The 16,865-nt window shown below is 32.6% G+C and overlaps 1 pseudogene; it reads right to left on the reverse strand.

The window, feature by feature from the left end:
- Nucleotides 1-648: 648 nt before the first annotated feature.
- LOC124106013 (fatty acid-binding protein 5-like) lies at nt 649-1,038 on the reverse strand (annotated as a pseudogene).
- Between the last annotated feature and the right edge of the window lie 15,827 nt (nt 1,039-16,865).

Genomic DNA, 16,865 nt, shown 5'->3' on the forward strand with positions numbered 1-16,865 from the left:
TTATTTTTTCTGTGTTAAAACATCCTGTTTACATTTATTAATGCAGTCTAAAAAGTTAGGATTTGATTAGGAGGCTCCCTCTTGTTAACAACTAAGACCAATGGATGGAAGTTTCCTTACCCTTAGTGACTGACTCATTGTAGAATTCATGAGAATTAAATGTCTTTTAAGAAAGTGAATCAGGTCACACTTGGAAATTTATTTTCTTAAACTATTCATAAATTGAGATAATATTGATTTTAAAAATAGAAACCAGCAAAATGCTGTCTGCATTCTCATAGCCCCAGGATCCCAGAAGTTCAAGTTGATCTTCAAAGACATCAAAGAACAGAGAACTGGCTTTTGTTCTGAGAGTTGAGTTCCTAGGATAGTTCTGTTACTAGTACCACGCACGACTACACTACATTTTTCTTTATAACATAAAGAAGTTTTGAACAAAATTTCTAAGTCTTTCTTTTTTTCTTCTTTAAGCACAAACACATTTGTTTACTAACCAAAGGGATGATCTTAGTTAAACCAACACTTTGAAATAGTCACATGTTAAATGTTTATGATAGAGATAACTGAAGCAGAAGTCTGGAGATTTGCTCATTGAACTGAGCTTCTTCATTCTTGTAGCTAATTCTGTCCAAAGTCATAATGGAATTTTTATTCTACTTTCTCATAGACATTATTCATGACACACTTCACCACTAACTTCCCATATTTCAATTTTCTTGTTATTGTACTTTCCTTCCCATCCCATTTCTGATGCTGAACCAACCAACCACTGACAAAGGTGTAGACTCTGAGTTTTTCTGACATCAGCTCTAGTTTCTTCAAACTTCTGTTTCAGGGTACAAGAAAACTGTGTTGTTTTCAAAGTGCTTTCATTTTCATGTTGAGCTTCTGGTCTTCAAGGGTAATGACACAATCTGATTTGGCCATCACACCCATTTTCCGCATAGTCAGTCCCACTCCTAGTTCTTTCATGTAGTCATCAAAGCATTTGCTGTGAACCAGGTGCCATCTTCCCTCCAGACACTGACCTGTGACCATGGTGGGTGTGGGCAGGCTGATGAATGCAGTGAGGGGAGCGACTCAAAGGTGAACAGCATGCTCTCTTAAGTATCTCTAACAGCATGCTCTCTAAGTATCTCCTGAGCTGCAAATCGCAAGCAATTTGGTCAACCAAGAAATAAAATAAAACTCACTTTGACTTGGCACATTCTGATGCATGGTCTAAAGAAAGCTGAATGGTTATCTTAGAATTAAAACAATGGGGGTCACTGCAGGAAAGTAAATGGTTAAGATGGGGTGCAATCAGTAAAGCATAAATGCTAAAGGTTTTGATAAGTGGGTTACTCAAGTGATAGATGGTTGAGAGTAAAACAAAAAAGAAAATTTAAGTTATCTCAGTTCTTCATAGTATTATATTGGTTAATAATCAATTCTTAACATAATTTGGAGATAAGCCTGACTCTTTACTTCGCATTTTTGTTGAATCTATGTCATTTAACATAAGAACACTTATATTTTAAAGCCAGTTTTGACTGTTGGAGACTTTGTAAAAGTCTCCTCAAATGATAAGGAAAATTTAGTTTCCCTCTCTGAGTTTTAAACCATAAAACCTACAGAACTATCAATTTCTTCTTTTTTTTTTCATTTGAGTTTTTAAAGTTTCAGTTCAATAATATATGTTTCAAAAATAGCGTTTTTGTTTTTCTCAACTTCTAAAGCAGGTTGTTGCTTTCTCAGTAACTATTTCAATGTCCTTGTTCATTTGGTTTGGCTTATACAATATCACTGGAGACTTTCTGAGATCCAAGGATTTGTGTCAGTTATTAAGCCTTCCTTTCAGACTCTTTGTCTCTGTCTCTCTTACACACACACACACACACACACACACACACGCCTTTTAAAAATTGGCTACAAGAGCTACCTATCATGTACAAGTACACACACCCTTGAACTAATGTGTCTAAAAAAAAAAATCAGTAACACCTAAGTGGAAAGAAAAAAAAAGATCCCTGATATTTAATGTTTACCGATTTCCCTGGTATAAATATTCTCATTATGACTTATCTTAAGGTAATGAGATAACATCACTAAATCTGGTTTGGGGACAAGATGTGCACACTTGGTGTTTGTGAGCTGGTAGAAATAGGATGAGTCCCTCTTTACTTGGCTCTCTTCTGAAGGTTGTCCACGCATCTATATTAACGTTGATAAATGTGTTAACATTTCCTTCCACCACCCCTCCCACCAACAAAGAGCAGACCTTCTTATCCCATGATGAAAAGAATAGATTTCCCAGACTCAGTGTTCCTGAGCTGTGTCACATTTCCACTGTGCATACAGCATTAATCTGCACTATATTGTGTCACTCATGTAAAACTGAGGGCATATATTTAAACATTTTGTTGTATACTATAACAATTGACTGCTGTGCCAAGAAAAGTGAAATCTTTTGTCTTTTATCAAAAAGACAAAAAAACAAGCATCCATAAAACAACTACAGGCTAATTTATTAGTCTAAGAGTAGGCTAAAATCAATTCTATATCTATATCCGATTTGTATTCTAAATGTTGAAATTGATGGAATCACACATGTTCATAATGCTAACTCCAAAAAGGAGCTTTTACTATCAGATTTTTAAGCTTCCTCTGTTAATTTTTCTGGACATATTTGTATTGAGTTGAGGGCTCATTACTGTAGTTTTCAGAGCTGTATTTCCAATACTAATAAGTTTTGCACATATTTTCTAGTTATAACAAATTTGGGGTCAAACTTCCAGGACTCAAATATACACTCCAATATTATGGAAACAAGGATGAGAATAAATCAGTACTAGAAATGTGAGTTTGCTCCTAAGGCCACTCTCAGCATTCATCTAACTGAAGACTAATGCAGAGCACAAAAGCACACCATTATTCCTTATCTTTCCTTCTTTTTATCTTCTTTCAGGAACATTTTTTTTTTGGTGTGGCATATATTTAAACATTTTGTTGTATACTATAATATATATATATAAGTTTTATTGTCAGTTTAAAAACAAAATAAAGCTATGAATGATCAAAAATTTTAAAAAAATACAATTATTTTGAAACAGATCTAAGGTTTTAGGCTTGATTATTATTCTTTATCACTTCATACTCTACAATAAATGAATAAATGTTGATTAGAATTTTCAATAAATATTATAATTCTAAGGATGTCCCTAAAGACATTAATATAACCTAATGTTGCTTTAATAAAGTATTAAACATTAAGATCTTGATAAAACAGTAAAAAATACTTAATGAGCAATACAAATTATGCACATATTAAGTCTGAAATGCTACTAAATTTAGACTAACAAAAATTATTGTTAATCAAGTAATGTTAATGATATTGTGAAAGTTCTTCATTTAACTCATATTACCAGAAATAAATACTGTATAAATAATTGTATTAAAATAATACAATTTGAAACATTGGTTTTAGCATATTAGAATTTTATCTAGTTTGCTTAGTACTGTGTATTATCATGATCAAGAGTTATAGTCATTTTAAATGACATTATACCAAATAAGAAGTATGAAAGGAGCAAAAATAAATCAAGTGTGAATTTTAAGATAAATGTTGATCTATTTTTAACTCCTTGATAAATTCACAGAGAGTAAATTCTTCATTTTGCTTCTTGACTGACAATATCCTTCTCACTCACACTCAGAACGTACTTGAGCTTCATCCCAGTGCTAGGAAAACATCTTGTGGTGTTCTAATAAGGCCATGCCCTGTACCCATTAGAGATAGTATATGGAGAAATCATGCCAAAAATGTGCCAGTGAAAACTCTGATATTTATTTCAGTCACTTATAATGCATATGAAAAAATGCTGGCTTTTAGTGTCCTCTTAATCAGGGTCTTTGCACTAATATTCACTCTGAAGCTGAGTCACTTTCTCTTTTTTTCTACTCTACCCAGCTCTATTAGAAGCATATTTCTACATGTTTTAATGGCAACTACTCTGATGATATCATGTGCAATCATAGTCCACTCATAACCTAGGATCTACCATGAGGGGAAATTTTGTACCAGGTTTGGAGGAATAAACTATAGTGTATGACAAAAGTGATTCAGAAATCTATGTATTTTCATCATTTGAGTATTTACTCATGTAGGCATTTTCTGTATAGGTAGTTCCAAGTTGCTTTTCTAGAAGAAAATTTCTGGAAGAAAACTATGAAAAATTTAAGTTCAAATGTTCTCATTTTTTAAAAAAAAATTTTTAAAAACACTCTTTCAGCTTTAAAAGCAGAAAGACTTGCACAGTTTTAAGAAGTTATTCCTATGAACATTCTGAGACTATATGCATTTATATAAATTTTTCTTACCTTGTCTGAACCAATACAGTAAAATCAAATATTAAGCAACTGTGAAGTTGAGTCTACTTATTGTATGTTGGTTTGTGAAGTTAATGGTTTCTTACCCAACTTTTGATCTAAAAATAAAACATCAACCATAAAGCTTGGAGAATTTTTCACATTTAAAATAAAAATTGAAATTAGAGGGGTAGCTATAGATATGATGAGTTTTTAGGGCATCTTCATTATAAAACTGGAGAAAATTATAAAACAGGACAAAATTCAGAGACATCAGACCTATCAAATGATAATTCTTAGTGAAAATTCAAGGGAAAAGTCTTAAGAGAAAACAGCATAGATTTAGACAAATCTTACTGATCTGTTAATCAGTTTTCATGGAGTGTTGCCTGGTGTTAGGGTTTGAATATAAAGCACCCTCCCAAAAGCTCATGTACTGGAAACATGATATCTAATACAACGATGTTAAGAGGTGAAATGGTTGGATCATGAGAGCTGAACCCTCATCAATGGATTAGTCCATTTGATGAATAATTCGAATGGACTCTATTGAATGGTAACTGTAGACAGTTGGGATGAGGCTGGAAGAAGTAGGTCACTGGGACATGCTCTGGGGGGATTATATTTTGTTCTTTGCTTTGCTCTCTTCATCTCTTGCTCTGCTTCCTGCTTGCCATCAACTGAGCAGTTTTCCTCCACCACACACTTCCACCATCTCTCTGATTTGGAGTCAGTTGACCATAGGTTGAAACACTGAGACCAGGAGCCCAACATTAACTTTTCTTTCTCCAAGTTGTTCTTGTGAGGTATTTTGGTCACAGTAATGAAAAGCTGGTCTACACCTAGAAATCAAGTAGATTTAATGCATATGGCTAATCAACAGGAAAGAGTTTGTGTAAAAAATAATGAGCAAAAAAAATAACAATTTTCAGAATTCCTTTATGTTATGCAAGCTGGGATGATGCCCCCTTTGTTTCTGGTGCTTTTCATTGTTACTTCTTAAGAAATGTTACTTTCATTGTTCATCTTAAGGAATGATTTTATAATATCTGGTGAAAATGAGGTATGTATTTTAAATGTTGTGTTTTGGGTATTATACCATGAGAGTTAACACAAAGAACATCTCCTTCAAAACCAACCTGGTTAAAAAGACAAACTGTTCAACCCTGAAATGATAATTCTTTTCTGTCAGTATTTCCACAGCTTTCTCTCATTTTCCCTTCTATACTATGCCTCCTTCCATCTTCAGAAGTTCTGACCATTTATTAAGTGCCTATTATTTCTAACTATTTTATTAGGCACTTTACATGTCACCACGTATAATTCATATAATAATAATTCTATTAATTTGATGTAATAATTCTCATTTTAGTGAGAAGTGTAAAACCCTACGAGATTGAGCCACTAAGAAATGCAGCTACAATGTCTCCTCATCTTACCAACTGAAGAACTAATAAAATGGAGGTGAGCAAAGGAAATAAAGCCAACAAATGCTGGGTCTCTTGAGAATTTTCACCTGAAGTTTTACTTGACATGTTTTGATAACTCTGAAGTTTGTCCAGCTTTGGTTTTATAATCTAGTAGGCAGGAAAATTGATCATGTCTACTGCTGTCACTTCAGTTTGAGTTTTTATTGTACATGTGAAAAATCCACTGCACTTTATTGATGGCATTTTATTTTTAGATCAAAAATTTAGTTAGAAACCATGAACTTCACAAACCCTCATGCAGTACATGTCAGTATCAAAGGATTTCATGGACTCAGAGTCAAGGACAACAAGACTTCCCTGGTATTCTACCCTAATGGATGTGTATTAGCACCAAATGTGCCGGTAGTAAAGGGGAGGCCCTGGTGGGGAAAGGTGCTCGGTATACTGTCCTAACATCCCAAAGAAGTGCCTGGAACATCATAAAAACAATAAAACAGGGACAGAAAGGAGAAGTATTCTCCCCTAGGCCTAGGCATGACCTTCCTTGACTTAGTTAGCACAACCATAAAGTATCACCAAAGGAATTTCAAAGCAGTGGAACAGTGTTAATGGGATGGCACTTTATACTTTTCAACTAGAAAAGAGGTTACTTTTCATCTCATTTTATTTCTGCTTGCTGCAAGTAAGAAAAATTAAGTGGAATGAGGTACCTGTTGTGTAAGTGACTGTTGGGATCTACCTCTGATTGTTTATTCTGTAGATTATACCCCATTGTTGCCACCTTCAAGGCCATCTCAGAGTAATGCCTACTTGTTAGAGTCTGTAAACAAGTCAGGATGGCACCTGGCATTTTGCCAGAGGGAGTGGTTTGTGAAGTAACGCCAGCAAGCAATTAAGTGTGGAGATTCCTTATTGGTTGACTGCTGTATCTAGTTTATGTTAATTAAGATAAGCTGTGTGGAATGTATATATACCCCTCCTGTGCTACAATAAACTGCTCCCACTCCTGCTGTATCAATATACACAAGTTTTTCGTCACCCCCTGGTTATTTTGCTGCGGCACCTACTCTTCAAGGCATTAAGATGCAAAGAACAGATGAAATCAATATGGAAACCTGATATGTTCACACACTGAAAGTGACAAAAAGCAAGTTTCAAAAGTCTAGATTTTTTTTTTCTGGATGATATGAATTAAACTAAATAGAGACAAAGTCAATAATCCCCCCCCAAAAGTCTAAATTTTTTAAACATGATTTTTCTAAAAATAACTAAGTTGAGTCAGAATCTCTGAATTTAACCAACTGGGCCCTAATGAAAATTTTACATGAATCATTTATAACAATTGGAAAAGAAGTTACTAATGACTTTTTAAAATACAAGAATAAAGTTCTAAATCCTCAGAACAATACGTGAAGCATTCAAGTATATGGGTTAACCAGATTTGCACTACAAAATGTCCCTCAGAAGATGGAACTACAATAATAATTTAAATACATATTATTCATATAGTTATTGGGATTCTGCTTTAAGCCATTTTATTAAAAAATTGGAATGATTATTTTAAATGGTTAATTAAACATGGTTGCATATTTACTTTTTTCCCCACAAATTACATGTTACACCTAAAAAAGGGCGTTTAAATTAGTCAATTAAGTTTTCATGAACTTTGGCATGGATTGTTCAACTCAAAATAATAAATTGTTATTATAGTAAGCTAACTTTAAAACAGAACTCTCTTGATTCTTTAGGGTTGCTGGACTGAAAATAAAATGATACAGAAAGGTAGAAAATGGTGATGTGTAGTTGTTGATATAAAACTAATGAATGTCAGTGCTAAAATTATTATTTGTACATTGTTGATCCTGAAAAATCAAAGGTCAATAATCTTTACCAAAAGATAGAAAAGAGACAGTTTATTTCCAGGCATATCCCATTAAATTCAAAAGTCTGACTAACCATATCATAGGAGTTAACACGTTTTTCTTTAAAACTATTATTTCATCATAAATAAAACTCTATGTATTTGGATAAATATCTAGAAATGATCTGAATTATAACATAACAGCTGAACTGATTATTAGTTGCCATATTTTAACCTGAAATAAAATTTTATTTAAAAAAATATAAAGACCATTAAACATACTTATATTCCTTACAAAGTAACTTGTCAATTACCTGACTAAATTTGTGTGACTGTTTGTCATTTTGTGATTATGTTTTTAGTGAACAAACATACATCATTAAGCAGAGAGCTAAATGAATTACTATAAAATGAGCTTGTCCATGTAGCCACTACTGCATAAGAGACAGAGCATTAACACACACCTGGAGGCTGCTCTGGGTTCCCTCTCAATCATTATCCTTCTTTCCTACCCCAAGGTAAACACTATCTTGATTTTTTAACTTTATTATAGAATCCTGCTAACTTTTTAAATTTATGTGAATGGACCCTATGCTTTATATAATTTGTGTCTGGCTTATGTCACTCAAAATTATACTTGTAGAATTTATCCATTTTGTCGTATTTATCTGTATTTCATTTCCATTCAGAATTTCATTGTACAGATACAGCATCATTTACTTACCTATGCTGTATAATGGGTATGTCAATTACAGTTTCAGATGACTATGATAATGCTTCTATGATCGTTTTCAGACATTTCTCTAGAAGTCTTGTCCACACATTTATTCTGAGTGAAACTGCTTCCATACTATCAGTCTTGTCAACAAAATGAAATTTCCAATAAAGTTGTGTGAATTTATACTTGCCAGTCAGTTAGTGATATCTGAATTCCTGTAAGTGATTTCTGTGTGTAACTATTCAGTTGAAGATGACACAGAAGATTGATTGGAACTTGACACTCATAACAATTTAAATAAAATAAGAAAGCTTAAATTGTCCTTCTCTCAGAGTCAGACCCATGAGAATTGGAGGGACAAGGGTTGGGGGGAGGTGAATGTTGAAGACTACTTGCTTCATCCAGGTAGGACTAACACTGAGGTCCAGGACATGATTCTGGAGATTCTGATACTGCATGTCAGATGGACTTTTGATAGTCTATAGTTTTTTTTTTTTGTTTTAAAGTAACAGCTTCATTGAAAAATAATTGACATGGGGGAAGGGGATGTGGCTCAAGCAGTAGCGCGCTTGCCTGGCACGCGTGCAGCCCGGGTTTGATCCTCAGAACCACATACAAAAAACCAAAGATGTTTTGTCTGCCGAAAACTAAAAAATAAATATTAAAAAAAATTCTCTCTCTCTCTCTTTAAAAAAAAGAAAGAAAAATAATTGATATGTAATAAACTGCACATAGGATGAGATTTTACATGTGCATATGCCCATGAAAAAAAAAGAATCACCCAAACCAAGATAATGTGCCCATCATCACCCTCAGAAGTTTCCTGTTTCCAGTTGCAATTCATTTCCTTCCAGTTTTTCACAAAACTCCATTGACCCACTTCCCTGACCATTCTCCATGAGACCACTGATAGCATTCTGTTACTGTTGATAATTATGCATTTTAAGGAAGTTTATGTAAATGGAATCACACAGTACGTATTCTCCTTTGGAAAGCGTCCTTTAAGTCTGCGTGTTTATTTTAATAGTCATGTATTAAACCAAGAGTTTGTTCCTTTTTCATTCCAAGTAGTATTTCAGTATATGAATATGATCCAACATGTTTATTTATTCACTCATAATGGGTATTTATATGTCTTGAGATTATTGTTCTTATTATTTGTTAATATTGTGAACCATTAAATTTTTAAATGTATTTGAACAGATAAATAAAAACGTTGAAGTTGCACATAGTTATGGAATACCATATCTCATTTGTGTACATATGTAATATTTGGATCAGGTTAAACATATTTATCTATTCAAACATCTACCATACCTTCAGGGTGAAAATATTCAAAATCCTTTATTTCAGCTTTTTGAGATATAAAGTATTTAATCTACTGTCACCCTACTATTTAACTGCACTCCTTAGTTTTATACTCATATCTATGACTTGGTATCACTGATCATCCTCTCCCAATCCCTCCCTGCCTCCTGTCTCCCTAGCCTCTAGTAACTACCATTATTCTCTAAATTTCTATAACTTCAACGTTTCTAGATTATTCATCTCAGTAAGACAATACAAGACTTTTTTGTTCCAGACTTTTCATTTAACACAATGATTTCTAGTTCTATCCAGGTTGTTGAAAATAATCAGAATTTCCAAATTTATGTTGAATAGCATTCCATTGTGTGTATGTGTATTATATACATATAATATGTGTTTATATATATATCAACTGTGTGTATATCTATAGATCACATTCTCTCTATCCATTTATCACTTGATGGACAATTATGATTTAAATAGTACTGCAAAAAAAAAAAACAAGGGAGCACATATGTCTCTGATAAACTATATCGCTGGATTATACAGTAGTTCTATTTTTAATATTTTGAGGACCTTCATATTGATTTCCATAAGGGATGTGCAAATTTACATTTCCACCAACGGTGCAAACGTGTTCTCGTTTTTCCACATCCTAGCCCGAACTTGCTGTCTTGTGTCTTTTTGGTAATCACCATTCTTCAGGAGTGAGGTGGTATCTCATTGTGATTTTATTTACATTTCCCTGAAGGCCATTGGTGCAGAGCACTGTATATGTGCTTGTTGGCCCTTGCGTCTGTCTTCTTTTGAAAAACGTCTATTTAGGTCTATTGCCTACTTTTTCGCCATATAATTTTAAATTTAATATATCTTTCTTTTATTGGTTTTTTTGAGTACCTTATATATTACGAATATTAACCTCCTCTTGTTAGATGTATATACTTTGCAAATATTTTCTCCCATTCTGTAGTCTGTCCTGCTGTCTCTTCACACTGCTAATTGTTTTCTTTGTTGTGCAGAAGTTTTCTTTTGTTTTTTTGTTTTGAATTATTCATCTATATTTGTTATTGTTTACTGTGCTTTGCTGTCATAAAAAAAAAATCCTTGATCATTTTAATATCCTGAAGCATTTCCTCTGTGTTTTCTTCAGGAAGTTTCAAAGTTTCAGGTCTTAGTTTTAAGTCTTTAATCCATTTTGAGTTGTTTTTGTAACTGGTGAGAGATAGGCATCTAGTTTCATTCTTTTAAATATAGATATCCAATTTTTCCAGCACCATTTATTGAAAACACTGTTCTTTCTCCAATGCATGTTCTTGGCAACTTTGTCAAAAATCAATTGACAATAGATTCTTAGACTTATTTCTATGGTTTCCATTCTGTTCCATCGATGTGTGTGTCAGTTTTGATGCCAATACCATGCTGTTTTGGTAACTGCAGATTTGTAGCATATTTTAAAGTCATGTAGTTTTGAATGTCAAACCAAATTTGCATTCCTGGCATAAAACACACTTGGCCATAATCGTATTCATTTCATTTAATGCTGGATTTGATTTTTTAAATTTTATGCAGAATTATTGTACCTATGTTCTGAAGATAATTAATCCTTAGTTTCCTTTTCTTCTAATGTCTTTGTCTAGTTTGGGCATCAAGATAGTACTGACCTCATTGGATGAGTTAGAAAATAATCCTTTCTCATTTTTTAAAAAGGTTTTGCAGAGCAGTTTGACAGTATATGTTAAACACCTTTAAACCTACACTTTCAGACATCTGTCCTGAAATATACAGGATTTCATGTGTAATGAGTTTTATTACCTAAACATTCATTACAACGAGAAATGGAACCTACTTAACAAATTATGGTTGCTCTAACAAAGAGAATATTTCTTCACCTTTTAAAATTATGGTTTTGATATGCTTCCTGTTTTTATATGAGGAGATGTGAATAACAGGTTGTTTATACAGTGACCTTTTATTATTATTAAAAAAGAAAATATAAGAAAGTAGAGATAGTGAGTGGAGGCTTACTCTGAGCAGATTTGCTCTGAAGGGACATAGAAATACAGTTCAAAAAATAATAGAAGAAATTGAAGACATTTTAAGATAACATTGTAGAAAACAATTAGAGAAGTTTAGAAATCTGTATGGCAAGTAGTAAGTGTATAATTTCCTTTAGACCATTGGGAACCCTTGAGAGTCTACCTCAGTATTGCATCAATAAAAAACCTTCAAGCTTAATTGCCATTGACCATGCAAGGTGGGAGCAAGGGAGAAAAAGAAAGGAGAGTTGGGAACAAAAGGGGAAGGAAAGATCAAGAGAGAGAGAGACTACATTATAAACTGTGAGAACATTAGTCATTGAAATTAGCCTTTGAAGAACATTGAGGTGGGACTTTGGTGACATCTAGTTATATGCATTCCTAATATCTTTTGCTTTGCTTTTTTTCCCACTGGGTTGGGATTATGGCTAATACTACGTTCAACTGGTCATTTAGAAATAATTCATTTGTATTAATGCAAATGATGATCACAGTTTTTAAAAGAATTGTTTATTCTTTAATAAATATATTTTTTGTGTTTATAAGGGAAGAAAAGACTGAACAGTTGTTGGATTGTAAGCAGGAGCTTGAACAAATGGAAATAGAACTTAAAAGGCTGCAACAAGAGGTTTGTACCTGGAACTGTTGTTACATAAGACCACCAAGTATTAGAAATTGATTTTTCTTCTTGTAATTTATAACTTTGCCTTTAGTTCTTTAAATTATTAAGTAAAGTAACCAAGCCTTAAAGAAATTGATGATTTTTTAAATTCTCTGTCTTCAAAAATAACAGAGCCCAAAAAAGAGCCTATTGGGACTAGGACAGTTCCATCTTTTTTTTATGTTTGGCTTTTGTGGTCTTGGAAGATGGAGTACCTCTACATACTATGAATTGTGCTATTTATGTGTATCTCCCTGGGTTTTTGTTCTCTGATGGTGTGTTCCTTTCACTATCACTTAAAACTAAGTGAAACTGGGGCTGGGGTTGTGGCTCAGTGATAGAGCGTTCGCCTAGCATGAGTGAGGCACTGGGTTCAATCCTTAGCACCACATAAAATAAATAAAATACAGATTTAAAAAAAAGAAGGAGAAAATGAACTTGAGGATATAAGAATAGACTTAAAAAATAAAAAACTAAGTGAAATTTAAAACTGGGAAATTTCTTCCCGTGCTTCTGCATAGTTGTGTTTTTTCCCCTTATTGGTACCTAATTGTACAGTATGGCAGGTTTCACTGTGGCCCATTTAGCTATGCTCATAACATATTTTGACTTTCCCTTGCCCTACCCTCATTCCTCTCCATCTACTTTTACTATTTTCCTATTAAATAAGATTACTTTTTATTTTTTTAATTATATTTTATTTTATTTATAAGCAGAGGACAAAAGTAAAAACTGTTGTATTATTATTCTAATTTGTATTCCTTTGAATACTAGCAAAGACTAAATTTGTTTCCCCACATTTGTGATATTAAAATTTCTATTTTTGGTCTGGGATTGTGGCTCAGTGGTAGAGCGCTCGCCTAGCACGGGTGGGATCCGGGTTTGATCCTCAGCATCACATAAAAATAAAGGCATTATGTTGTGCCCATCTATACCTAAAAAATAAATATAAAAAAAGTTTCTATTTTGTGAATTATTAGATCACGTCTTATTCTAACTTTCTACTGGATGGTCTGTCTTTTCCTTAACTAAAAAGTTATTTCCAACAAGGCTTAGTAGTACAGGTCTATAATCCTATCAGCTTGGGAGGCTGAGGCAGGAGGATTGTGAGTTCAAAGCCAGCCTCAGTAACTTAATGAGGCCCGAAGCAACTTGGCCGAGACCTTGTCTCTATGTAAAATACAAAAAGGGCTGGGGATGTTGCTCAGTGGTTAAGGTCCCTGGGTTCAAGCCCTGGTACCAAAAAAGAAAGCTATTACCTTTCATGTTGTTAATAATATTTTTTGCAAAGTTTTGTTGTTGTTGAGTGCTTTTTTAAACTTAGTTTCTTCATTGTGGTAACATATATAACATAAAATTTGACAATCTAATTTGTTGTTGTTTTACTGGAGATTGAACCCAGGGCCTTGTACATGCTAGGCAAGTGCTCTACCACAGAGCTATATCCCTAACCCTTGTAATTTTATTTTGAGATAGGGTTTTGCTAAATTGCCCAGGCTAGCCTTTAATTTGTAATCCTCCTGCTCCAGCTTCCTCAGTAGCTGGGATTACAGGAATGCACCACTGCTCCCAGCTGCTCTAATCATTTTAAAGTGCAGCATTATTTGTAATAGTCAAAAAGTGGAAAACAACTCAAACACCAATCATCTAATGAATGAAAAATCAAAATGTGAGATAATCACCCAATGGAATACTATTCAACCATAAAATACTGAAGTACTTGCTATAACAGGGATGGAACTGGAAAACATTATGCTAAGTAAAAGAAGCAAATCACAGAAAGCCATTTATTATATGATCCTATTTATATGAAATATCCAGAATAGGCAAATCCATGGGAAAAAAGTAGAGTAGTGGCTGCCAGAAGCTGAGGGAAAAGAAGGATAGGTATAAAATATGTTTTTAAAAACCATCAAAAAATATAAAAATAAAAATGTCTTGGAGCTGGGGTTGTGGCTCAGTGGTAGAGCGCTCGCCTAGCACATGTGAGGCCCTGGGTTCGATCCCCAGTACCACATAAAAATAAATAAATAAAACACAGGTATTGTACTACAACTAAAAATAAATATTGTTTTTAAAAAAAAAATAAAAAAATAAAAAGGTTTTGCAGATTCAGTACTATTTCTTCATTTAATGCATGGTAAAAACTGTCGGTGAAGCCAACTGGGCCAAGTTGCCTTTGTTGGATTTTTAATGATACATTTAGTATTTTTAATTTTTAAAGTTTTATAGAACTGAGGTGGTCCATTTTATTTTGATTAAGCTAAGTAGTATCTTTCAAGGAATTTGTTCATTTTATATAAGTTGTAGAACTTATTGGTGTATACTAGTTCATAATATTTTCACATCTTCTTAATATTTGCAGAATGAACAGTGATATTATCTGTTTTTGTTTTTTATAATGGTAAGTTGTGTCTTTCTATTTTCTTCTCTGCAGTCTGACCAGACATACATGAATTTTTATTGATCTCACCAAAGAACAAACATTTGTTTTGGTTTTTTTTCCTATTGCTTTTCTGCTACTTTCCTAATGTTCACACTGATACTTATTATTTCTTTGCTTTATATATTTTGGATGTTATTTGTTCTTTTTCTACTTTCTAGGATGAAAGTCAAAGCTATTCCTTCCTTCCTTTTCTAATTTAGCATTAAGTACTTTATATTTATCTCTTAGAACTGCCTTAGCTGCATTTCATGAATTTTTATGTGTTGTCATTTCATTTTCATTTACTTCCAAACACTTTCTAATGTTCCTTTTATCTTACTCTTTAACGTATAGGTTATTTAAAAGCATATTTAGTTTCTAATATTTTCGATTTTCTAGATATCTTTTTATTTTTATTTCTAATTTATTTTCATTGTGACTAGAGAACATATTTTATATGACTTGATTGCTTTCAAATAAAAGACTTATTTTATGATTTAGAAAGTCATAAAGTTTTAAATTGCAATATTTCTAAGTACAGATAATTGTCTCAAAAATGGGTACTCAGTTTGGAGTACATTGTTCTAAAAATGACCATTAGATCAGATGGGTTGACACTGCAGTTTAAATCCTTTCTGTCTTTACTGATATTTTTTTGTCTACTTCATCTATCATTTATAAGAGACAGTTATTGATTCTTCAACTCTAACTGTGACTTTCTCTCTTTTCCTGGCAGTTCTATAATGTTTGCTTCATGTATTTTGAAGTACTTTGATTAGATACATAAACACTAAAGATTTTTATGCCCCTTTGATTAATTAGATCTTTTATCATTATGACATAAAACTTTTATTCCTGGAAATAATCTTGGCTCTGAAATCTACTTTGTCTGAAATCACAGTCATTCTATCTTTCTTACATTGATGTTAACTTGGTATTTATTTTTTTACTTCTTTTAATTTTAGTATCTTTTTTTCTTTATATATATGTTTTTTTAGGTAGCTTTTAGGCTTTTAGTTCAGTATTGCTTTCTTTACCAATATGACAATTTTTTTTTTAATTTGGGGGATTTAAAACATTTATAATTAATTTTTTGGCATATTCTATTCTTTGTTCCTTTCCTCCCCTCTTTGTGATTTGTTTGGGATTTTTAAAATTTATTTTTAATTCTTTTTTAGCCATTTATTTTTATTCTTTTTTAAATTTGCTATAGCTTCTTAGTTTTTTTTAATGGTTTTGTAGTACACATCTTTACTTTATTGCAATCTACTTTCAAACGATTTTATAGAATTTTATATATGGAATAAGCATCTTAAAAAAGAGATCCTTCCTTTCTTCTCTTCCAGTTCATTTTCTCCCTGCCTGAAAGAATTTATTATTTCTCATAATACATTTCTGTTGATTGTGAATTATTTCAGTTTTCCTGTCTGAAAAAAGAATTCTTACTTTATCTTTTTTCTTAAAGATATTATTGTCAAGTAACCAATGGTTATTTCATAGGTTTTATTTTTTCTTTCCACAATTTAAAAATATTTCTCCACTATCTTCGCATTTGCATTCTTCTGATGAGGAATTTGTTCTCCTGTGTGTACTATGTTTTCTTATATACATTACTCTGGCTGCTTTTATGATTTTCTTTTTAATACTTGTGTACTTTGTCATTTGTTTTAGTGCACATTTCTTCATTTTTCTTATGCTTTGTGGCCCATTGAGCCTTTTGATCTGCATGTTCATAAGCTTTGTTGAAATTATAATTTTTCAACAATTATCACTTCAAATAATTTTCTGTCACCTCTTTCATTTGTGTTCCCCAAACTCCAAGTATATTTATGTTAGGCCACTCAAAAATATCCTAGAGCTTACTGATGCTTACTGTTTGTCTCATTGTAGTTTCTGACACAATGTCTTCTCATTGAGTCATTTTTTTTTTTACTTCTTTGCTGATATTTTTATTATTATTAAACCAGCCATAGTAAATTTTATCTTGCTGACTATTGGGTAGTTTTGAATTTCTATAAAAATTCTCCATCTACTTTCTAAGACATAGTTAAGTTACTTGGGAACAGTTTGATGCTTAAT

This window comes from Marmota monax, unplaced genomic scaffold (assembly GCF_021218885.2).
Source record: "Marmota monax isolate L192 unplaced genomic scaffold, Marmota_monax_Labrador192_F-V1.1 WCK01_AAM20220418_F8-fsc00057, whole genome shotgun sequence".
Lineage (NCBI taxonomy): Eukaryota > Metazoa > Chordata > Mammalia > Rodentia > Sciuridae > Marmota > Marmota monax.